Source organism: Bubalus bubalis, chromosome 23 (assembly GCF_019923935.1).
Source record: "Bubalus bubalis isolate 160015118507 breed Murrah chromosome 23, NDDB_SH_1, whole genome shotgun sequence".
Lineage (NCBI taxonomy): Eukaryota > Metazoa > Chordata > Mammalia > Artiodactyla > Bovidae > Bubalus > Bubalus bubalis.
Window position 1 is genome coordinate 1,563,725 of NC_059179.1, and position 26,710 is coordinate 1,590,434.

General features: G+C 38.2%; 1 long non-coding RNA gene across 1 annotated transcript in view; it reads left to right on the forward strand.

Annotated features, from left to right (window-relative positions):
* Window positions 1-24,437, forward strand: part of LOC123331397 — a 51,891-nt gene extending 27,454 nt beyond the window's left edge. Inside the window, exon 2 of the long non-coding RNA XR_006548008.2 lies at window positions 23,523-24,437. This is a non-coding gene — a long non-coding RNA (uncharacterized LOC123331397). The remainder of the gene's footprint in view (window positions 1-23,522) is intronic.
* Window positions 24,438-26,710: the final 2,273 nt, after the last annotated feature.

Consider the following 26,710-nt stretch of genomic DNA (forward strand, 5'->3'; position numbering starts at 1 on the left):
CTGTTTCTAAACTTCCTCTTTAGTGAAAAAGTCAACAAAGAATCTGTCATCTGTTATCTGTGACATGAACTATTGGCTTATGGGAACTGAATTCTGAGATCAGTTATTTGTTTTTAAAATTTATCCTGATATCTGTCACTGTCAAAACCACTTTCAGTAGAAAGGGTTTATAGACTGAAAAGGTGGGAGCTGTAAAATATAAGCAAAATAGACATGCTCTGTGGGTAACTTTGGCATATATCATATGAGACTTTCAATATAAATAGTACTGCAGAGTGGCAAACTATGACTGGCACATTATATGTTTTTAATGATTAAAAAACCAGAGGTTTTGATCTCAGACAAATTACCATTGGGAGAAGATACATTCATTTAGCCTGATATTGTACATTTTGAATAATGTAGGCGATCATGGCTGAGAAAAATCTGACCTGAAGAAACTGCATTCTCATTTTCCTCTTGTCTTTGGGAGAGATGTGTTCTGACAGGAGAAAATAAGGTAATTTTGGAGGCTGTACTACTGCTGCTTAAACATACCATATTTGTGTGGAAGGTTAATTGTTGCACCAAAGTCTGAAATATAAAATTAGGACTTACGGATGCTCATTTGTGAAGAATGGATGGGGAGGAGGGGAGTGCCTACTATGAGCCAGACGTTAGTGTTCTGTGTACAGTTTCTCATATTACTTAATGGAATTTCAGTTTTTATTTTTTTGCTTTATTTTTATTGGCATATAATTGCTTTACAATGTTGTTAGTTTCTGCTGTACAGCAACGTGAATCAACTATAAATATACATATATCTCCTCCGTCTTGCATCTCCCTCTTACTGCCCACCCAACTTGTCCTACTCCTTTAGGTTGTCTCAAAGTATCCAGCTGAGCTCCCTGTGCTATATGTGAGCTTCTTAATGGGAGTTTTAAAAAATGAGTCTGATGCTTCAAATTTTTACCATTATGCAAACTTAGTAACTCAGCATTTACAAGGTTCTGGAAAATCCTGCTGAATGTTGATAAAGTTAAGTTTAAGAAAGTTGAGAGTTTCTATGAAATTTAATCAAACTTCATAAAAGAGTCCTTGGGAAGGAAAAATGGGGTAATCATTGTTGCTGTGACTCTTCCAAACCAGCAAGCAAAAGAGATTTATAATTTTGGAATTAACTGACCTGTTGAGAATGGAGCCCCTGATTTTCTAGTGTTTATGTAACCATTTATTTACAAAAAATCTTTGCAAATGTTCTCCCCTTAAATGATTATTTTTTGTGATAATTTTGCAATCCCATTGCTTCCTTCAATTCTTTAGACTGGTCACAGCAGAGGAATCTGTCAATTTAAGAACAGTTTGTCTTTTGAACCAAACTTCCATCATAGCTCCTTTTGCTGCCACTAGCTATTGATTGTGGCCTGAAGTGTTCACCCCTTCTTTTCTAAGGTCTTGCAGTCATTGCTTTCTGCTGTTAACGAGACTAAATTCCATTTTGTTCCTGTGCACAATGCTCAGTGACATACTACTCTGAACAATGAATTTTTCTTCATGATGTTGTGTTATGAAATTCCCTGATCTGTACAGTTTAGTCATTAGAAGATTACCCATGTGGAGAAATGTTCATTCTGGATTATTTCTTTTAATTGAAGCATAGTTGATTTACAATATTATATTACTTCAGGTGTAAGACAGTGATGCAGTGTGGCTCAGCTGGGAAAGAATCCACCTGCAGTGCAGGAGATCTGGGTTTAATCCCTGGGTTGGGAAGATCCCCTGGAGAAGGGCATGGCAACCCACTCCAGTATTCTGGCCTAAAGAATTCTATGGACTGTATAGTCCATGGGGATCGCAAAGAGTCGGACACGACTGAGCGACTTTCACTTTCACTGTCTTTCACACAATATAAAACTATTACAATATTATTGACTATATTCCCTGTTTTATACTTACTTTATAACTGATATTTATGCCTCTTACCCTCTTAACCTACTTTTCACATCCCCTCTTCCTCTACATCTGGCAGTGACTAGTTCTCTGTATCTGTGAGTCTTTTTCTGTTACGTTATGTTTATTTGCTTGTTTTGATTTTTCAGTTCAGTCACTCAGTTGTGTCCGACTCTTTGCGACCCCATAAATTGCAGCATGCCAGGCCTCCCTGTCCATCAGCAACTCCCAGAGTTCACTCAGACTCATGTCCATCGAATCAGTGATGCCATCCAGCCATGTCATCCTCTGTCGTCCCCTTCTCCTCCTGCCCCCAATCCCTCCCAGCATCAGAGTCTTTTCCAATGAGTCAACTCTTCGCATGAGGTGGCCAAAGTACTGGAGTTTCAGCTTTAACATCATTCCTTCCAAAGAAATCCCAAGGCTGATCTCCTTTAGAATGGACTGGTTTGTTTTTTAGGTTCCACATATAAGTGAAAACATACAGTATTGTCTTTCTCTGTCTGACTGAGTTCAGGTAATGTCTTCTAGGTCCGTCAATGTTGTTGTAGTTCTTTTTCATGCTTATGAATGTGCATGTAAATTCATATCCCCCTATATCATCTTAATCCATTTATCTGCCAGTGGAATTAGACTAGACAGTTCTATATCATAGTTATATTGTAAATAATGCTGCAGTGAACATTGGGATGTTTATATCATTTGTCAATTTCTGCATAAAAGCATTCTAGGAAAATGGTAGGGATTTTCTTGACTCTCAAGATTGGTTTGGAGAGAATTGATACTAAATAATACTGGATGTTTTGATCCATGGACATGGTTTAGCTCTCCACTTATTTAAATTCTATTTAATCTCTTCTAGGTGGTAACGTATTTGGTTGGTCTCAAACTATAGCTCTATTGTTTGACAGTGGCTTAGTTATTTGTTCAGTTTCTTTAGCTACTTGAGATCTGCCCATGCATGCATTATTTAGAGGTTCACCAGAGAATGGGCAAAATTTATACATAGAACTTTGGGCAGCCAACCTCTGATTCTCTCTTCCAGTTTGCCTCTCTCACTTTTAAACAGTGGCTGTCATGCTCTCAATTTCTTCCTCTGGTTCTAGAATGATGGTGGGTTTTGTATTGGGATTTTAGCTTCCATGCATGGTATTGACAGGGCCTACTCTCAACTAAAAACTCTAAAAGCAGGAAACTGGCCCAGAGCTAGTCCTGTCCCCTCTTTTTTCCCCCCAAATATCAGCTTTCCTACAAGATGTGTATACTTTTCTTAGCTTTGCAGTATGCTCATGTAATTTTTCTTTTTTGTCCAGAGTTCATAGTTGTTATCTGTGAGAGTGTCAGCCCTAGGAGTTTACTTCACCATTGCTGAGAGTGTAACCCAGTTAGTTTAGTGTGGATGTCTGATTTTTAGCAATACATGAGACATAATTTGTAACCTTAACATTAAAAAGGATTATTAGTGAATCATTAAAAAAAATTCTATAATAAGAACTGTGCATAGTTTACTGAATATGTTAATTTTAGTAGATACATGCATACACTCATAATATGCATTTCAGTCCTTAACTTCATAACCCGGTGAAAACCTTACAGCTGAGGGTGGCTGTAGGAAAGATCTCTTTGTCTTCTTTTTTCATTTGCCTGAATCTTCATTTAATATATATTGCCTCTCTTCTGTAGTCTTCATCTTATCTTACTATTACATGTATTCTCTCAAGAATTTAGCATTAATTTAAAAATTCCTTTGTTTCTCCATGTGCTGTATTCAAAGTTTACTTAGGTGTCAAGGCTTAAGAAACAATTTTTATGGAGAGTATTGCCTTTTTAAAAATTAATTGGATTTTAAGATTTTTGAAACTAGCACATATTCAAATACTCCTATTGTCTTTTCCCTGTACATTTTCTCTACTTTGTATTTTTTCCTTCTCTTTATTCCTCTCTGGCTCCATAGCATTCTTTGATGTACTGGTAGAAAGAAATATAATTTAGTTTTAAAATCATGTCAGAATGACTCCTATCATATTCCTTTGATCAGAGGTTCAGATACTTTGTTTTGTAAAATTAAACATACTTCCTGATTGTGCACATTTCAAGAATTAATTGTGTGTTAGTTGTATATTTGTATTGATTGTCTCTATTATGAATAGACTCCATTTATTTCTAAATGAATGCTGCTTTTCTAGTTTAAGAAATCTCTAGAACTTTAGAAGTACTCTATTAGTAGATCATTTCCTGGACCCTCTATCTGACAAATTCTGATGGAGTATATCTTGGATGAGGCCCTGATGTCTGGGTTTTCATTAGTAAGTTTCTACAGATTTCTAAACTAATGCTGCTTTTCTAGTTTAAGATGTCTTTAGTTAAGTTTGAACTTTAGAAGTAGTCTATTAACTTAATAGATCATTCCTGGACCCTCTATCTGAGAAATTCTGATGGAATATATCTTGGATGAGGCCCTGATATCTGGGTTTTCATTAATAAGTTTCTACAGATTGTCATGATGTCTCTTATGTCAAATTATCTGATGTACTTACTCTAGCAAATGAATAGGTGTTGGGCATGTGCCACTGCGTTCCTGGTGTAGATGGAAAAAAATCAAGACAGGCATAATAAGGAGTTAAAGAACTTATAGTTAGAAAGTTCCATGTAAAATATCTTTACAAGTTGAGAAATGGGTTTTTAACAACTGGTTGCTACCTGCAATTTCATAGTGATTAGCTGAAGTGGATTATATTTATATATGCAATGTATCATGGAATTATGGGGGGACTTTCTCACATAATAACCTGTGAAAATTTTTTGGAAATCTTGAATACACAGAATGAAGCTCGCACTTAGGCCTTTAAATCACACTTCATGGATACTTCTCCTAAAATAGTGGCCTCTGTTTTCAGGCCCCCAAACACTGTAGAAGATATTATGCCTCTGATTAACTCTAATTTCACTCTTATACAATCCTCTTGTTTAAATGCCAAGGGACAAATCTTAGCATCAAGACAAGTCCCACAGTCTTTATTTCTTGTTCTTTGCTCTATCTTTTGCCGAGTCTTGATTTTTTCATGCTATTCCCCAGTTTGAAGCCACTAATAAAAGCATTATTTATTGAACACTTGCTATGTACCAGACATGGTGCTCAGTGCTTCCCATTGCCTCATTTAAAGCTCTCAACTGGATTCATTTTGATATTTGGCAAAACTAATACAATTATGTAAAGTTTAAAAATAAAATAATAAAAAAAAAACCTCTCAACTTATGAAGTAGATTCTATTATCTTCATATAATACAAAGACTATTATTTTGGAACGATCTTTTGAGGCAGTGCTGTGTGCAGTCATTTTCTGATAATGGAGACAGTTTCTGTGGAAAACAATTGAGGGGAACCTAATAACTAGTGACAGTCAAAATCTTTTTTTGTGTGTGTGTGTGTGAACTGCCTAATACATCAGTGATGAAATGTATAGACCAGCATGAAGGCTATTATCTACATGAACCAGTGGCAGCCTTATTTGTTTCATTTGGAGAAAATTGACAAAGTAGGAGACAAGCTGGCTGTATAATGTGGCATTAACTCAGAAAATGCAATGACTTTGTATCACCTGTTCCTTTTTATAATAGTGGATGGAAAATGGGCTGTCATTTCTGATATATGGACATTATCACTGTGCTATAAAATGGTTGCATGATTCACAATAATGTAATTTACTTCTCAGCAGTTTTATAAAGAATTATTTGACTTTGGGCAGGTGCTAATTAGAATGGGGCTCATTGGAAATTATTTTGCAGACAATTTGTGTATTATGTGTCAAACTGGTGTTACAGATTCAGAAAAAAATTTCCAATATTACTCCTTTAAGAGAATTTTCTGAGAAATGTTGTCAGTGGTGTGATTTTAGTGGCAAGAATATTTATGCATGTTTTAAAGGAGTTTATATTTTAAGGGCATTACAACATATGAAAAGCTTTGATACTTTACATTTCTTCATTTTGTTTCATGGGCCTCTTAGTTTCCTGAGAAAAGTACACAGGAAATTTATTACTTAAGCCACTGAATCTTTGAAATACCTTTATTCTGTTCTCTTAGGGATAGTTCTGCTGGATGTAGAATAAGATTGTCAAGGTATTTATTTATTTTTTTGTGGTTTTCAATTTTGCTCCTGAGAAATTTGGTCTCAGTCTCAGTCTTGGAGTCAAACAATTTTTTTTCTCTTTTGAAGTTTTAGTTTTTTCACTTTTATTCCTGGAGTTCTGAAATTTCATAATAATGATCATTGATGCAGATAGAATTCTGAATCATTATTCTGGGCACATAGTTGGTCATTTAAATCTGAAATCTCATTGATGTTGAATTTTTTGAATCAGTTATATGATTATGCACACTTTCCCCATTTCTTTGTAATGTTTGCCTTTTTATGTACCCTTAGAGCAAATATTATAGAATACTTGGTACTTTTGCTGTGATGATTAAGCATTTTGAAAATCATCTCTTATCTCTATTCTGCCATTCAACTTGTACTTTGCTTTTCAGTGAAGGAGTTTTATTCATAAGACACAGATATGCTAGGCTCAACTTTCTTGATACTATTTCTCTACCTGGAGTATGTTCAGTTCAGTTCAGTCACTGAGCCCTGTCTGACTCTTTGTGACCCCATGGACTGCAGCAAGCCAGGCTTCCTGGTTCTTCACCAACTCCCGGAGTTTACTCAAACTCATGTCCATTGAATTGGTGATGCCATCCAACCATCTCATCCTCTGTCATCCCCTTCTCCTCCCGCCTTCAATCTTTCCCAGCATCAGGGACTTTTCCAATGAGTCAGTTCTTTGCATCAGGTGGCCAAAGTATTGGAGTTTCAGCTTCAAAATCAGTCCTTCCAATGAATATTCAGGACTGATTTCCTTTAGGATGGACTGGTTGGATCTTCTTAACAATCCAAGGGACTCTGAAGAGTCTTCTCCAACACCACGGTTCAAAAGCATCAATTCTTCGGTGCTCAGCTTTCTTTATAGTCCAACTCTCACATCCATACATGACCACAGGAAAAACCATAGCCTTGACTAGACGAATCTTTGTTGGCAAAGTAATGTCTCTGTTTTTAAATATGCTATCTAGATTGGTCATAACTTTCCTTCCAAGGAGTAAGCGTCTTTTAATTTCATGGCTGCAGTCACCATCTGCAGTGATTTTGGAGCCCCCCAAAATAAAGTCTGACACTGTTTCCACTGTTTCCCCATCTATTTCCCATGCAGTGATGGGACCAGATGCCATGATCTTTGTTTTCTGAATGTTGAGCTTTAGGCCAACTTTTTCACTCTCCTCTTTCAGTTTCATCAAGAGGCTCTTTAGTTCTTCTTCGATTTCCACCATAAGGGTGGTATCATCTGCCTATCTGAGGTTATTGATATTTCTCCCAGCAATCTTGATTCCAGCTTGTGCTTCCTCCAGCCCAGCATTTCTCATGATGTATATAAGTTAAATAAACAAGGTGACAATATACAGCCTTGACGTACTCCTTTCCCGATTTGGAATCTGTCTATTGCTCCATGTCCAGTTTTAACTGTTCCTTTCTGACCTGTATACAGATTTCTCAGGACACAGGTCAGGTGGTCTGACCATCTCTTTCAGAATTTTCCATAGTTTATTGTGATCCACACAGTCAAAGGCTTTGGCATATTCAATAAAGCAGAAATAGATGTTTTTCTGGAACTCTCTTGCTTTTTCGATGATCCAGCAGATGTTGGCAATTTGATCTCTGGTTCCTCTGCCTTTTCTAAAACCAGCTTGGACATCTGGAAGTTCATGGTTCACATATTGTTGAAGCCTGACTTGAAGAATTTTGAGCATTAATTTACTAGCATGTGCTGCTGCTACTGCTGCTAAGTCGCTTCAGTCGTATCCGAAGGCAATGGCACCCCACTCCAGTACTTTTGCCTAGAAAATCCCATGGACAGAGGAGCCTGGTGGGCTGCAGTCCATGGGGTCGCGAAGAGTCGGACATGACTGAGCGACTTCCTTTTCACTTTTCACTTTCATGCATTGGAGAAGGCAATGGCAGCCCACTCCAGTGTTCTTGCCTGGAGAATCCCAGGGACGAGGAAGCCTGGTAGGCTGCCGTCTATGGGGTTGCTAGCATGTGAGATGAGTGCAATTGTGTGGTAGTTTGATCATTCTTTGGTATTGCCTTTCTTAGGGATTGGTATGAAAACTGACCTTTTCCAGTCCTGTGGCCACTGCTGAGTTTTCCAAATTTGCTGGCATATTGAGTGCAGCACTTTCACAGCATCATCTTTCAGGAGTTGAAGTAGCTCAACTGGAATTCCATCACCTCCTCTAGCTTTGTTCTTAGTGATGCTTCCTAAGGCCCATTTGACTTTGCATTCCAGGATGTCTGCCTCTAGGTGAGTAATCACACCATCATGATTACCTGGGTCATAAAGATCTTTTTTATATAGCTACCTCTTCTTAATATCTTCTGCTTCTGTAAGGTCCATACCATTTCTGTCCTTTATTGAGCCCATCTTTGCATGAAATGTTCCCTTGGTATCTCTAACTTTCTTGAAGAGATATCTAGTCTTTCCCATTCTATTGTGTTCCTCTATTTCTTTGCATTGGTCACTGAGGGAGGCTTTGTTATCTCTCCTCTTTCTTTGGAACTCTGCATTCAAATGGGTATAGCTTGTGTTTTTTCCTTTGCCTTTTACCTCTTTTCTGTACATAACTTCTATTCTATACATAACTTGTATAGAACATAAGATATATAGAAGCTTCTCTTCTAGACATACCTATAATCATATTATATATGAAAGTTGTAAATTTCAACCCTAGAGTTTCAAACGTAAAACCTAGTTACCCTTTTACTGGGCTTCCCTTTTGGCTCAGCTGGTAAAGAATCTGCCCACAATGCAGGAAACCTGGGTTTGATCCCTGGGTTGGAAAGATCCCCTGGAGAAGGGAGAGGCTACCCACTCCAGTATTCTGGCGTGGAGAATTCCGTGGACTATATAGTCCATGGGTTGCAAACAGTCAGAGAAGACTGAGCAACTTTCACTTATACCCTTTTACTGTTGTGGTTCCCAGACCTTTCCAAAGGAACGTTTTTCCCCTTAGTCATTTCAGCACCTTTCTGCCTTTGTCTGTATTTATTCTATTTCTTTCTTTATCTCTTGGGTAACAACCTCTATTTATTTTGCTCTTTTGACAGGTGATAGATAATCTAATTATGCACTTGAATTTCTTATGGATCCCACAAAGATAAATTGTTTGTGTCTCATTATGTATCGATTCATGGACAATTTGCAAAGCAGTTGGCCCAGAGAAATAGTTACTGCTGTTACAGTTCATTTAAAAGAGTTTACAGCAGTGTAAAGATGTTATCATTTCAGAACTGATAGTCTTTTAGAGAGATAGACTTTCACACATACACACACACATGTGCATGCGCATGCAAGCCAAGCCTAACAATACTAAAAAAATGAATCATACTTAACATAGTTTCCTATAAAACATTTTTAGCTTTTCTTGGTAAGATCAACAAATCTCATTAATTCTTATAGCTCACAGTTTGACAGTTTAGAAAATAAAATCTGTTTCTTTACATCACTGGGTTTTGTTGACTTCATCTAAAGTTCAATAGATTATATAATATGAAGTGTACAAATGGGTCTGTTAAGTGATTTTTCCACTGTCATAATTTACTTTGAAAACTTCTCCTCTGGTTATAGAAGTCTTCTGAAATAATTTATTCAAAACCACATAAAAAGATTAACCATTGAAAGCAATGGCTAATGGAGATTTTATTTATATTTTTACCAATATATTGTTTACAGAACAATGGCAGATTTTTAGTTTCAATTATTATGTCTTGAGGTAACAAAATGGCAATTCTACATGTAATGTTTTAAACAAAGATCCAAAGTTACTAGTTTGTGTGTCTTTTTATAAATTTTCTCATGGATGTTACCATATTACTAACATTATTTTTCTTTTTTAATGAGTGTTAATTTTTATTAAAGACTTAGATTACATAGACATATTGGAAGCATATACAATATTTGTTATATTAATTTCCAGGTGGAGCTAGTGGTAAAGAACCCACTTGCCAATGCAGGAGAAATAAGAGACATGGGCTCGATCCCTGGCTCAGAAAGATCCCTTGGAGAAGGGCATGGCAACCCACTCCAGTATTATTGCCTGGAGAATCCCATGGTCAGAGGAGCCTGGTGGACTACCGTCCATAGGGTCTCAAGGAATCAGACATGACTGAAGCAACTTAGCACTTAGCATGCACTTGAGAAAAGTTCACATATCTATCTCAACAAACTTTCCAAACTTTTTAGTTAACATAAGGTTTCCTCTTCCCTGAAAAAAGAACTTTAAACAACATTTCTAAATGCTTCTCAACGAGTTTAGTACTTGATTACATACTGTAATTTTTAGCTCCTAGTTGTTACTTGGAGAAGGAGATGGCAACCCACTCCAGTATTCTTGCCTGGAGAATTCCATGGACAGAGGAGCCTGGAAGCCTACAGTCCATGGGGTCACAAAGAGTTGGACATGACTAATGGCTAACACATACAAGGTCCATGAGAGAAATAATTTCCAACTCCATCCAGTATATTTTCTGTAAGAGGGTGAGAATGGTCAAACAGCAAACGTGAATACAGCAGCTAGGTTAGTTCCTTTGACACAGACAGACTTGGTTGGCATTTTAGACAGAACTGCTGTAAAGAAATGTATGCATTCCCATTTCTCAAAAGCATTCTTGACTTCATTGTTTGCTTTTTCATCACTTTGGATATAAGAAATACTTTGCTGTCTGGTTTACTGTAAAATGAGAATAATACAACTGATTCTTAGCTTCGTTGTAAGGGCGATACTACAGTAGAGACTGTGGCTGTGTGGTGAATACCACTTGAGAGTAAAGCTCAGTATGCCAAGTGGGCAAATTATTTAAGCAAAGAAAGAAATATAGAATTATTTGGGAGTTCTCCGAAGTTTTACATCTTCACAAATAATTAAAAAAATATAGCTAGTGCAGGCCAAGACTGTGTGGGCCATATAAAATAGGTGTACCATCAATTTGCCACCTCTGGTCTGTAGTATATAACCATGAAAAGTGCTCATCAGCACTGTTTATACAATATGTTCATGATGAGGAACCAACTTTTCTTTTATAGTTAGAGGCTAAGCTTGCTCTTCAGCTATAAAGAACTGGTTAAGCAGGTTTCATTCATCAGAGCATTGTTAATTGCTTGGTTTCTAAGTCATGTCTGACTCTTGTGAACCCAGGGACTGTAGCCCAATCCTACCAGCTCCTCTGTCCATGAGATTTCCTACGCAACAATGATGGAGAGGATTGCCATTTCTTTCTCCATAGGATCTTCCTGACCCAAATATCTAATACGCATATCCTGCATTGGCGGACAGATTCTTTACAACTGCACTACCAGGGAAGCCCCTTACCAGAGTATATGTTAAATTAGTTGTTATCAATGCAGTGGGGCTTTGAAATGACCATGTGATAATTACTTTAAATTGTTTATAGCTTTACCTGTAGTTCCTTAATTTAAATATCTCCACTGCATGAGATGTGTATGTTGAAAAAATGTGTGTTTTTCTTAATGAAAGATGACTAACAATGATGTTTCCAGGTTTCAGTTCAGTTCAGCTGCTCAGTCGTGTCCAACTCTTTGCGATTTTCAGGTTTAGTCCATCAATATGCTCAAAATTCTCCAAGCCAAGCTTCAGAAATATGTGAACCGTGACCTTCCAGATGTTCAAGCTGGTTTTAGAAAAGGCAGAGAAACCAGAGATCAAATTGCCAACATCTGCTGCATCATTAAAAAAGCAAGAGATTTCCAGAAAAATATCTATTTCTGCTTTATTGACTATGCCAAAGCCTTTGACTGTGTGGATCACAATAAACTGTGGAAAATTCTGAAAAGAGATGGGAATACCAGACCACCTGACCTGCCTCTTGAGAAACCTATATGCAGGTCAGGAAGCAACAGTTAGAACTGGACAGGGAACAACGGACTGGTTCCAAATAGGAAAAGGAGTACGTTAAGGGTGTATAGTATCACCCTGCTTATTTAACTTATTTGCAGAGTACATCATGAGAAACGCTGGGCTGGAAGAAGAACAAGCTGGAACCAAGATTACCGGGGGAAATATCAATAACCTCAGATATGCAGATGACATCACCCTTATGGCAGAAAGTGAAGAGGAACTAAAGAGCCTCTTGATGAAAGTGAAAGAGGAGAGTGAAAAAGTTGGCTTAAAGCTCAACATTCAGAAAACAGAGATCATGGTATCTGGTCCCATCACTTCATGGGAAATAGATGGAGAGTGGAAACAATGTCAGACTATTTTTTTTGGCTCCAAAATCACTACACATGGTGACTGCAGCCATGAAATTAAAAGACGCTTACTCCTTGGAAGGAAAGTTATGACCCACCTAGATAGCATATTGAAAAGCAGAAACATTACTTTGCCAACAAAGGTCCGTCTATTCAAGGCTATGGTTTTTCCAATAGTCATGTATGGATGTGAGAGTTGGACTGTGAAGAAAGATGAGTGCCGAAGAATTGATGCTTTTTAAATGTGGTGTTGGAGAAGACTCCTGAGAGTCCCGTGGACTGCAAGGAGATCCAACGAGTCCATTCTAAAGGAGATCAGTGCTGGGATTTCTTTGGAAGGAATGATGCTAACGCTGAAGCTCCAGTACTTTGGCCACCTCATGTGAAGAGTTGACTCATTGGAAAAGACTCTGATGCTGGGAGGGATTGGGGGCAGGAGGAGAAGGGGATGACAGAGGATGAGATGGCTGGATGGCATCACTGACTTGATGGACGTGAGTCTGGGTGAACTCCGGGAGTTGGTGATGGACAGGGAGGCCTGGCATGCTGCGATTCATGGGGTCGCAAAGAGTCAGACATGACTGAGCAATTGAACTGAACTGAACTGAAAGTCTTTTGGAAGGAATGATGCTAAAGCTGAAACTCCAGTACTTTGGCCATCTCATGTGAAGAGTTGACTCATTGGAAAAGACTCTGATGCTGGGAGGGATTGGGGGCAGAAGGGGACGACAGAGGATGAGATGGCTGGATGGCATCATGGACTCGATGGACGTGAATTTGAGTGAACTCCGGGGGTTGGTGATGGACAGGGAGGCCTGGATGCTGCAATTCATGGAGTTGTAAAGAGTCAGTCACGACTGAGTGACTGAACTAAACTGAACTGAAGCTATCTATAGCATAGAGTAGAAGCTTAGGGATTGACCACAGGTTGAGTCATCAAGGAGAGTGTTTTGTTCTACATTTACCATACTCTTTTTACTGATATATAGGTTATATACGATCAGTTCACACATTTAGATGTTTAGGTCAATGCCTGTCTTACCACCAAGCCACTTAATATGTAAGACAGTTCTGTTTCCCCAGAAAGTTCCCTGGGTCCTTTCAAAGTCAATATTCTCCATTTCCACTCACTTCTGGAAATCACTGATCTGAATTCTTGCACTGTATTTTAATTTTGCATTTTCTATATTTTCAAATAAATGGAATCCTCACCTTGCTCTTAAAATAATTCTTCATTTGGCTTTGTGTCTGTGAGATATCCATGTTGTTGCTTTTATTAGTAGCTCATTCCTTTTATTGCAGATTGATATACATTGTGCAGGTCTACCAGAATATATCAATTCTTGTCCCATTAGCATTTTTCTAATTACTGGGTATGATAAACAAGATTGCTATGAATATATGTGTAGAAGTCTTTGTATGAACATATATTTTAATTCATTTTGAGTAGATGTAGGTATACCTTTGAGATACTGCAGGTATGGTTCCAGAATAATGCAGTTAAGGAATATGACAATGAAGCAAGTCACATAAAATTTTTGGTTTCCTAGTGCATTATAGAAGTTATGTTTACAATATAGTCTATTAATTGTGCACTCAGTTCAGTTCAGTCACTCAGTTTTGTCCGACTCTTTGCGACCCTATGAATCGCAGCACGTCAGGGCTCCCTGTCCATCACCAATTCCCAGAGTCCACCCAGACCCATGTCCATTGAGTTGCTGATGCTATCCAACCATCTCATCCTCGTCGTCCCCTTCTCCTCCTGCCCTCAATCTTTCCCAGCATCAGGATCTTTTCAAATGAGTCAGCTCTTCGCATCAGGTGGCCAAAGTATTAGAGTTTCACCTTCAATATCAGTCCCACCAATGAACACCCAGGACTGATTTCCTTAGGATGGACTGGTTGGATTTCTTTGCAGTCCAAGGGACTCTCAGGAGTCTTCTCCAACACCACAGTTCAAAAGCATCAATTCTTCAGTGCTCAGCTTTCTTCAGAGTCCAACTCTCACATCCATACATGACCACTAGAAAAACCATAGCCTTGACTAGGCAGACCTTTGTTGACAAAGTAATGTCTCTGCTTTTTAATATGCTGTCTAGGTTGGTCATAACTTTCCTTCCAAGGAGTAAGCATCTTTTAATTTCATGGCTGCAATCACCATCTTCAGTGATTTTGGAACCCAGAAAAATAAAGTCAGCCACTGTTTCCCCATCTATTTGCCATGAAGTGATGGGACGGGTGCCATGATCTTCATTTTCTGAATGTTGAGCTTTAGGCCAACTTTTTCACTGTCCCCTTTCACCTTCATCAAGAGACTCTTTAGTTCTTCTTCACTTTCTGCCATAAGGGTGGTGTCATCTGCATATCTGAGGTTATTGATATTTCTCCTGGCAATCTTGAGTCCAGCTTGTGCTTCTTCCAGCCCAGCGTTTCTCATGATGTACTCAGCATATAAGAATCAGTAACATCTTCTGGATCCACTTCTAAAGTTTTATTGTGATTTCTACCACATCTGCATTTACTTTCTTCAGTGAAATATTTGAGCCTCCAAACATCGTCCATGAGGGTTGGCCACTTCCTTCAAATTCTTGTTGATGTTGATATTTTGACCTCTTCCCCTGAGTCGTGAATTTTTTTAATGGCATGTACAATGTGAATCCTCTTCAGAACACTTTCAGTTTGCTCCAACTAGACCCATAAGAGGAATTAGTGTCTATAGCAGCTATAGCCTTAAGAAATGTATTTCTTAAATAATATGACTTGAATGTTGAAATGACTCCAAAGGATGCTGCTTTGGCAGGTGTGAAAATTTTAATCCCATTGTATATTTCCATCAGAGCTCTTGGGTGACCAGGTGTATTATTAATAAGCAGTAACATTTTCAAAGGAATCTTTTCTCTAAGCAGCAAGTCTCAACAGTGGGCTTAAAATAGTCAATGATATTCAGTGAACTGTGTTATAAAGAAATGTGCTGTCATCCAGTCTTTGTTGTTCCATTCATAGAGCACAGGCAGAGTAGATTTACCATAATTCTAAAGGGCCCTAGGATTTTGCAAACAGTGAATGAACTTTGACTTCAAGTCTCCAGCTACAGGATCCACTACAAAAAGAGTCAGACTATGCTTTGAAGCCAGACACTGACTTCTCCCTAACTTTGAAAGTCCTAGATGGCATTTTCTTCCAGTATAAAGCTGTTTTGTCTACATTGAAAATCTGTTGTTTAGCATGTGTGCATGCTAAGTCATTTCAATCACATCTAACTCTTTGCAAAGCTATGGACTATAGCCTGCCAAGCTTCTCTGTCCAGGGGATTCTCCAGACAGGAGTACTGGAGTGTGTAGCCATTCTTTTCTCCAAGGGATCTTCCCAACCCAGGGATCGAACTGACATCTCTTAAGTCTCCTACATTGGCAGGCGGGTTCTTTATCACTAGTGCCACCTGGGAAGCCATTGTTTAGCATAGTCACCTTCATTAATTATCTTAGCTACATCTTCTTGATAACTTGCTACAGCTTCTGCATTAGGACTTGGTGCAGCTTCTACATCAGGACTTGCTGCTTCACCTTACACTTTGATATTATCGAGGCAGCTTCTTTCCTAAAACCTCATGAACCAACTTCTGCTAGCCTCAGACTATTCTTCTGCAGCCTCCTTACCTTTCTCAACATTCACAGAACTGAGGAGTGTTAGGGCCTTGTTCTGGAATGGGCTTTGGCTTAAGAAAATCATTGTGACTGGTTTGATCTTCTATCCAGACCACTAACACATTCTCCATATCAGCTTAAGACTGTTTTGCATTCTTATCATTTGTGTATTCACTGGAGGAACACTCTTAATGTCCTTCAAGAACTTTAACTTTGTGTTCACAACTTGGCTAACTGTGCAGGTGTTCTAGCTTTTGGCCTGTCACAACTTTTACTATGCCTTTGCCCCTAAGCTTAATCATTTCCAGCTTTTGGTTTAAAGTGAGAGACATGTGGCTCTTCCTTTAACCTGAACAGTTAGAGGCTATTGTATGGTTATTAATTAGCTTAATTTTAATGTTCTTATGTCTCAGGGAATAGGGAGGCCTGTGGAGAGGTAGAGAGAAGAGGGAATGGCTGGTTAGTGGAGCAGTCAGAACACACAACATTTATGTATTAAGCTTGCTGTTTGATAAGAGCACAGTTTGTGGTGCCCTGAAACAATTACATGGAGAAGGCATGGCACCCCACTCCAGTACTCTTGCCTGAAAAATCCCATGGATGGAGGGGCCTGGTAGGCTTCAGTCCATGGGGTTGCAAAGAGTTGGACACAACTGAGCGACTTCCCTTTCACTTTTCACTTTCATGCATTGGAGAAGGAAATGGCAACCCACTCCAATGTTCTCACATGGAGAATCCCAGGGATGGGGGAGCCTGGTGGGCTGCCATCTATGGGGTCTCACAGAGTCAGACATGACTGAAGTGACTTAGCGGCAGCAGAAACAATTACAATAGTAGTATCAAAGAGCACTGATCACAGATCACCATAAAAATATAATAATAATGAAAACGTTTAACATATTGCCAGAATTATCAATATGACACAAGACATGAAGTGAGTAAATGCTACTGGAAAATGTTGCTGATAGTCTTGCTTAAAACATGGTTGTCATAAACTTTCACTTTATGAAACACACACACATATACACCCACCCACCCACCCACCCACCCATAGTATCTGTAAAGCATGACAAAGTGAAACAGTAAAATGCTGCTGCTGCTGCTGTGTCACTTCAGTCGTGTCCGACTCTGTGTGACCCCATAGACGGCAGCCCACCAGGCTTTCCATCCCTGGGATTCTCCAGGCAAGAACACTGGAGTGAGTTGCCATTTCCTTCTCCAATGCATGAAAGTGAAAAGTGAAAGTGAAGTCGCTCAGTCGTGTCCGACTCTAGCGACCCCATGGACTGCAGCCTACCAGGTTCCTCCGTCCATGGGATTTTCTAGGCAAGAGTACTGGTATGCCTATATTCAGAAGTGAAATTGCTGGATGATACAAAGAATTGTCTTAACTTTATAGTTGAGAAAGTGTTAAATTGTTTCACACTTATCACTCCATCCACAATATGAGAGTTTCAGTTTCTCTACGTCTCTCTACCAACACTTGTCAGTATTATCAGTCTTTTTAATTCCTGCCATTCTAAAGGATACAAAATCCTCTCTTTGTGCTTTTATTTCAATTTTCTTGAAAGTAAAGATGTTTAGCATCTTTTCATGTGCTTATTTGCAACTTTTGTGTTTGTGACATGAAGGTTAAAATCCTTTGCCTTATTTTTATTAAGTTGCTTATTTCCTCATTGTTGATCTCTTGCTATATACTCTAAAGTGAAAGTGAAAGTTGCTCAGTTGTGTCCAACTCTTTGCGACCCTGTGGACTATACAGTCCATAGAATTCTCTAGGCTAGAATACTAGAGTGGGTAGACTTTTCCTTCTCCAGGGGATCTTCCCAACCCAGGGATTGAACCCAGGTCTCCTGCATTGCAGGTGGATTCTTTACCAGCTGAGCCACAACTCTATATTAGCCTTTGTTAAATACATATGTTGAAGATTTCCTCCCAGTCTGTAGCTTAGCTTGTCTTTCCATTTCCTGATGGTATATTTTGGAGAAGAGAAAGTTTTAACTGGTTTGTTTGGAAGAAGATACAGTTTTAATTGTTATACATATTTGAAAATACTGAGTCTTCCATCCAATCCATGGATATGGTAAGTCTCTTCATTTATTCAGACCTTTAATTTTGCTCCTCATTTGCTGCTCATTGTTTAATATTTATTAGTTTAATAGTTTCATGTAGAGGTATGGAACATATTCTGATGGGGTACATATAAGGAAAAATTCTGAGTGAGCACATATCTTGTCAGATGTGACACAGATACAAAAGTAATGTGTAAAGATAAAGACCTAAAAGACTAACTTGTAGTTTGTAAAGAAGTTTATGGCAGGAGTGTGAGAACTGCTCCTTAAAATAATAATGAGGACAAATGATCCTTTTCTTATTTTTGTTTTGTAAGCTGAGTATAGTGAAAAGCTGAGTGGTAAGAATTTAGTAGTTGGTAAAGAAAACCAGTATTTTCTGAAAAAATAGTCCTGAGCAACAGGGTGGTACCCATACACATAGGCATTGAACAACTACTGACTGTATGAGGCTGGGGAAAGAGCTTGAGATAGCTTGAGTAATTTAGATAAGCAAGGTAGGCAAGATAAATACCTTTTCTCCCTTCAGGTTTAATCCAATTAAGACAGTTAAAGCCTGTTTCTATCTTTTCCATATCATAAGGAGTTAGTTCCACCTCACTTGATCCAAGGCAGATTTGGTGTAGCTTTTTCTGGTTCCTTATCTCATATTCTTGGTAATAACGTGATTAGAAGAGACCTCCAGTGTAAGTGCAAGTGTGATGCGTGACAGTCCCAGGCTGAGGCAGGAATGTGTTCTTCATGGTATTTGAAATGTTTTCATAGAGTGATTGCATAAAGCAGTGAGTTCCTTTGAGAATCTTTTTATATATTGTGTTCTTGCCCACTGAAGTTACTAGAAGTGGTATGGACCTAACAGAAGCAGAAGATATTAAGAAGAGGTGGCAAGAATACACAGAGGAACTGTACAAAAAGATCTTCACGACCCAGATAATCATGATGGTGTGATCACTCACACTCACCTAGAGCCAGACATCCTGGATGTGAAGTCAAGTGGGCCTTAGGAAGCATCACTACGAACAAAGCTAGTGGAGGTGATGGAATTCCAGTTGAGCTATTTAAGACCCTAGAATATGTTGCTGGGAAAGTGCTGCGCTGAATATGCCAGCAAATTTGGAAAACTCAAATTTCATTCCAGTGTTTTCATTCCAATCCCAAAGGAAGGCAATGCCAAAGAATGCTCAAAAAGAATGCTCAAACTACTGCACAATTGCACTCATCTCACACGCTAGTAAAGTAATGCTCAAAATTCTCCAAGCCAGATTTCAGCAATACATGAACCAGGAACTTCCTGATGTTCAAGCTGAATTTAGAAAAGGCAGAGGAACCAGAGATCAAATTGCCAACATCCACTGGATCATCGAAAAAGCAAGAGAGTTCCAGAAAAACATCTATTTCTGCTTTATTGACTATGAGAAACCCTTTGACTGTGTGGATCACAATAAACTGTGGAAAATTCTGAAAGAGATGGGAATACCAGACCACCTGACCTGCCTCTTGAGAAATCTGTATGCAGGCCAGGAAGCAACAGTTAGAAAACTGGACATGGAACAACAAACTGTTTCCAGATAGGAAAAGGAGTACATCAAGGCTGTATATTGTCACCCTGCTTATTTAACTTATATGCAGAGTACATCAGGAGAAATGCTGGGCTGGAAGAAGCACAAGCTGGAATCAAGATTGCCAGGAGAAATATCAATAACCTCAGATATGCAGATGAAACCACCCTTATGGCAGAAAGTGAAGAAGAACTAAAGAGCCTCTTGATGAAAGTGAAAGAGGAGAGTGTAAAAGTTGGCTTAAAGCTCAACATTCAGAAAATGAAGATCATGGCATCTAGTCTCATTACTTAATGGCAAATAGATGGGGAAACAGTGAAAACAGTGGCTGACTTTATTTTTTGGGGCTCCAAAATCACTGCAGATGGTGATTGCAGCCATGAAATTAAAAGATACTTACTCCTTGGAAGGAAAGTTATGACCAACCTAGATAGCATATTCAAAAGCAGGGCCATTACTTTGTCAACAAAGGTCTGCCTAGTCAAGGCTATGGTTTTTCCAGTGGTCATGTATGGATGTGAGATTTGGACTGTGAAGAAAGCTGAGCGCCGAAGAATTGATACTTTTGAACTGTGGTGTTGGAGAAGACTCTTGAGAGTCCCTTGGACTGCAAGGAGATCCAACCAGTCCATCCTAAAGGAGATCAGCCCTGGGTGTTCATTGGTGGGACTGATGTTGAAGCTAAGACTCCAATACTTTGGCCACCTGATGCGAAGAGCTGACTCATTTGAAAAGACCCTGATGCTGGGAAAAATTGAGAGCAGGAGGAGAAGGGGACGACAGAGGATGATATGGTTGGATGGCATCACTGAGTCAATGGACATGAGTTTGGGTGAACTCTGGGAGTTGGTGATGGACAGGGAGGCCTGGCGTGCTGCAGTTCATGGGGTCGCAAAGAGTCGGACATGACTGAGCACCTAAACTGAACTGAAATTACTAGGTAGATTTCCATCCTTTTTTTGTTCTTTTATTTCATGTTTTCTTTCTATCTTGGCACTCTAGCTATCCATCAGCAATCAGAGACACAGTGCTGAATGACAGAAATGAAAGAGTAGCATTTTTTTTTAAATAAATGACCAAAATAAATGAGAAACATGATATAAAGATAAACTTGTTTTAAATTACTCTAATTGTTTAAAATAGAAATCTTTAAATGTATAACAAGTCAGAGCTACAGTAAGACTATTTGAGACCATATTAAATTATAAAATATGAATAGCATGTTATAAGGAAATATATGATTCCACTTTAGATTGTTTAGTTTAACATATACTTTAAATCAAGCTTGAGAGTTAAACAAAACACAAAGGAAATCCTAATGTAGCTAATAGTGAAACTTTAAATGCTTTACAGAACAATACACATGTGAACAATTGTGATATCCAGGTATTGTAGAATTGCTTTTGGATTATCTCTAATATTTGGCTTCCCTAGTGGCTCATCTGGTAAAGAATCTGTCTGCAATGCAGAGACCTGTGTTCAATCCCCTGGAGAAGGGAAAGGCTACCCATTCCAGTATTCTGGCCTGGAGAATTCAAAGAATTCTCCAGTCGCATTGCAAAGAATCTGATGCTACTGAGCAACTTCACTAATATATTACTAAAAGTCGACTTCAATTTTCTCTTGTCTACTCATGTTTCAATTTAAAGGTTATTTACACCAGGTATCCCAAGAAAGGAAAATACGTGATTGAGCATTAAAGAGATAGTGTGAAAAAGTGTAGCTGCAGACATCTATGGCTCTATTTGTATATCCTGACCTCAAGTAGGAGGTTTCTCAGGAAGAATTTTTTTTTTTTTTTTTTCCTCCTCAGGATGTTTGTGACTACAGTGTATAAAACACCTTCTTGGCTTCTCCAGGGACCTTATCTTTGACTGGTTCTCATAGGAGATGTCAAGGTTAAGCAGGGTCTCAAGTAATTTTCTGAAAAAATATGTTCCCTTAAGACATGCCAAGGCATGAACCCACTTCTGCCCTGTCAGATACAGTCCAGTCTTTTCCCAACTGCTCCTTCCTCTTTAAGACTAATACTTAGACCATGAGCTTATTTCAGTACCCTTTATTTGAACGGCTCAGTCAAAGTGTTTCATAAGCTTACAAATGAAATTGTTTTTCATTAGAGGTCTCACATTTCTTTGTCTCACAATATCTTTGATTCGTTGTTCATTTGCAGACCCTAAGATGCTCAGTTTCAAAATCCTAAACATAACATAATATTTTTGCTTGTTTTCTTCCAAGGGACAAAAAAGGCAACAATTCTCTATTATAAAAAATTTCTATATGTGGTGCTTTATTTTTATCCCAACTTCCCAAATTTAGAATTTTAAGAAATATGCTCTATATCAGGAAAAAAAAACACAGACATAGGAGAGCTTGATTTAGAAAGAGGCTTCCCTTGTGGCTCAGCTGGTAAAGAATCCACCTGCAATGTGGGAGGCCTGGGTTCAATCCCTGGGTTGGGAAGACCCCTGGAGAAGGGAAAGGCTACCCACTCCAGTATTCTGGGCTAGAGAATTCCATGGACTGTGTAGTCTACGGGGTCGCAAAGAGTTGGACGTGACTGAGTGACTTGCACTTGCACTTGGTAACTGAGCAATTTTAAGCATCTTAATTCTGGATTAGACTTACAAAATGTTACTACTCAAAGGAACCTTTGAAATCTGAGGTCCAGATTTTGAAATGATTTTCCCAAGATCAACTATTACATATTTGTGTTGAAAGAGTGATGATATTGCTTATTTCATTGATGGTAAGGTTTATTTGGGGTCATACATGTCATGTGGTTGACTCAGTGTCTGGCATATATGTACATGACATTAAATGTTAGTATCCTATTGTAGTTCATTAAATCACATTATTACCAAAAAGTCAGTAATACTCTTGTACCTATATGTGTGCTGCTACTGCTATTTAGTCACTCAGTCATGTCCGATTCCTTGTGACCCCATGGACTGTATATAGATCACCAGGCTCCATGCAATTGCCCAGGGAAAATACTGGAGTGGGTTGCCATTTCCCTCTCCAATATGTGTACTGACTTCCCATTTGTAATAACTAGTAATAAGTCAGGTTCTTAAATCAGTGTAATTACCTGCTGTTGCAAACAGCTTCCATATCTCTGTGTTGTAACACATTGCAATTTTATTTCTCATTCACTGGATTGTCCAGTGTAGGTCTACAGTGCAATTTCCTTCCGAGTCATGGAGGGACTGGCTATTTTCATATTGTGTCTCCGCCATCATTTAGTGCCTTGGAATTCTGCACTGGGTCCTCTGCATATGGCTGACCATGGAAGGTCATATGGGAAGTTTTAGAGGTGTGGTCTGAAAATGGCATATCGCTTTGCTCACAGTCCATTGAAGAGAGAAATTAATAAGTCAAATTAACTTCTACAGGTTATAGCTTAGAAATTTCTAAGTTCATTAATTAAAAGTATCATTAAAATAATCAATATAAAATATTCATTATGCCATTTAGGAAATTCATGCTTATGGGTACAATATTTGCATGGTATTCACAGTTCAATTGGAATAATTAAAACTTGGAAAATTAAAAATATATGCAATGTGTTTTCTTAAAATCTATCAATTTGCAAAGCTTAAGCATAGAATTGCAATTTTTGGTATGCAAACCCACGGGCAACCTGGAGAATGTAGGCCCAAGAGGAAAAGGAAATGGCATTTGATCATCATATGGCATTGACTCTGCAACAGCCAAGGTACAGAGTACAACACACTGACTCACATGGGAAAAAATAATCATATGCTTTCCAAAGCATTACGTCATTTGCACCTATGATATCACAGTGAAATTGGTATATGTTATTGCATAAGGAAACTAGATATAAGTGATTTTGTCTAGATGCTATGATTTCTCTTTCATTTGGTTTAAATACATCATGAAAAATTCTAAGTTTTTCATACTTACAAAATGAAAAATTTAATTATACTCGTGTTTTTTAGATGATTCTTAAGAGACTTCATGGGGGCTTCCCTGGTGGCTCAGAGGTTAAAGCGTCTGCCTCCAATGCGGGAGACCCGGGTTTGATTGATCCCTGGGTTGGGAAGATCCCCTGGAGAAGGAAACGGCAACCCACTGCAGTATTCTTGCCTGGAGACTCCCATGGATGGAGGAGCCTGGTGGGCTACAGTCCACGGGTTGCAAAGAGTTGGACACAACTGAGTAACTTCACTCACTCACTCAAGAGACTTCATTAATCTGCTATTTTGCAGAATAGTCCTAACTGCCTTTGTAGATACTAATTCTTTTTTGCTTCCTGAATTAAATTTCACTTTGGTTAGCATAATGTCACATTTATCAAAATCTTATTACCTAAATGAATGCTTAAAATGACTTAATGATTTTAAAATTCTGCCCTTAATTAATTTTCAATGTCTTCCTGGAGGAACCATCCAAAAATGGCAATACTGTTTCATCTTTTCTAGTTGATGGATTTTAGTCATATTATTGCATAATTTTTAAATTTTCTAAATTTTAGTTAAATAAAAATTATACTTTGAATAGCATGCAAATTTGGTACTCACAAATATGAATTTCCTAAATGACAGTCATGAATATATTTATGTGTATTATTTCAGTGATTCTGTTAATAAACTTGAAAACTTCTGCACAGAAACCTGTAGAATTAAATTTAAACTTTATCTCTGTTTCTTTTATTTCAAGGAATTTGATTCTATCATATATTTGTTTGCTGAGCTTTTATGAAAAACAGATATGAACTGGTTAACAATCCAGACTGACAAAGTTAACTTCTAATTAGACATTTATGTATACTTTTTATATCAGTAGGTACATATTTATACATTAGAAATAGCATTCATTTCTAAAGCTAATTAAAACTGCATATTGAAATCTTACTGGAAATTTTCATTTCATATTAAACTTTTGTTTCTTTTTCCAACCACCTATTTGTCTTTCCACATATGTTGTTCTGAGTTCTACAGTTTGGGAATGTACTTTACAATTATGTTCCTTAAAATTTCATTGAGGATTTTTTGTCATGTATGTGACTTCTGTGGTTTTATGTTTCCCTGTAGGGTTGGGACCGGGCTTCCCTCATAGCTCAGTTGGTAAAAAGTCTGCCTGCAATGCAGGAGATCCTGGTTCAATTCCTGGGTCGGGAAGATCTGCTGGAGAAGGATAGGCTACCCACTCCAATATTCTTGGGCTTCCCTTGTGGCTCAGCTGGTAAAGAATCTGCCTGCAATGTGGGAGACCTGGGTTTGATCCCTGGGTTGGAAAGATCCCCTGGAGAAAGGAAAGGCTAGCCATTCTAGTATTTTGGCCTGGAGGATTCCATGGACTGTCTAGTCCATGGGGTCCCAAAGAACTGGACACAACTGAGCAACCTTCACTTTCACAGGGTTGGGAGGAGAAAATACCTATAACAAGTAGGGATTATGGAAACACTTACTACTACCTGATCTTTTCAAAATCTAGATCTGAAAGTACATCAAGCTTGAGGAGACATCCACCGCTGTATACAAATGTATAAAACAGAACTACCAGATGTTAAGTTGAAGCTTTAAATATGGGTGGAGAGTTTCGAAAAGAAGATAGTTGGCCTCTTCACATGTGGCAGAGGGGTCTCCTAAGGTGAGGGTAAAAGTGTCTTAGAAATGAGAATGGCATCAGTAGTTTAAATCTATCATTTACATGCTACAACTCTAATCCTAGATCCCAAAATCCGAAAGAGGGACTTATCAGCCACAGTTGGGATTGATCCAAGATTGGGTGCTACCAGAGAGGGTCTTGGGGAAGAGAGAAATGCTTTTATAAGGAGGAAAGGGGAGAGGACCAGAGCAGATGTATAGACAGGAGTCCATAGAACAGCAGGAATAACCTTGGTGTGGTATTCTAAGTCCTGAGTTCTAGCTTGTTGCAGAGGCCTTATCCCACTCCTCTACTTGTGTTCTCTGAGGTAACCACCATCCTTATGATTAATATACTCTCTACTTAAGCTCCTCTAAGAAGTATACATATTATTTGCAGCAAAAATCCTATATAATCTAGTACCTATCTCATTGTCAGAATCTGTAGAATAACTTTTTGCAACAGGATCTACTTGATAACAAGAGACAGTATTTTATTTTTGTGGAAAGCTTTGGAATCTACCAAAGATCTCACTACATTGTCACCTTTATCCTCATAATGTTTTGGGAAAAAAATCTTGACCCCAGGTAAATTTGCTAAAATATTTGCATCTGAAGGAAGATGTGATAGTTCTGTTTTACCTATTTGTCACTGATAGAGGATATGCCTTTCTCTTAAGCCAGTTGAAGTGTAAATCATATTTTTATGACTATTATTGAAAGAAATACATCCAAACATAAAGAATATATTCTAAGTATATTTGGAAACCAATATCTTTTATAATATACTACTTGGTGTCTATTGTCATTGTAAATCAAGAGGTGTGTGATCTCACACTTTGTGATACCACTATCTGGAATGAATTTATTGTTTTAAGCCTTACCCTGTGTTGATAGTTTAGAAATTTCTTAGATCTCTCTACAGGATAAATTGTTCCCCCCAGAAAGTCAGTAGCAGAAAATACATTTTCATGGCCTCTGATGGGGATTGGAATTCACAATTGTAGAAAGGAAGGAATTTGTCCAGGTGGTCCACTTCATCTTAAAACTCAATTATTTGTAGTCACATGCCTCAAACCTGCATACACTGTAATGCTGTTTCCATGAACAAAATATAGATGCTGGGGTTTGTGTTATTCATTATCCCTCTTATAAGTATAGAGAAAAGGGAATAATCAGAATCATTGACATAGAAAAAGTGGTGTTACTCGTATTTTATTAAGAACTAAGCCTCACAAAATGTGATTTCAAATTTTTCATCATGATAAAATGATTATATCTTTAAATACAGTCAGGTTTGTATAAAATCAGTTGTTTTATTAATTCAAGAGGGGAGTATTAGCTGTATACTTCTCTGAGTTTTTGTTGGCAATGATGATTCCCATGTGTACTCTCTTCCATTGTGTAAGACACTGCCTCACAGTGCAGTGAAAAATGACTTGATCTGAGAGTCTCAAACTCCAAACAGATTGCCTTCAAATGAATAGGCCCATGCTCTCGTAATCTACTTTTCTCAAGTCTCTTCAGACTCCTAAGAA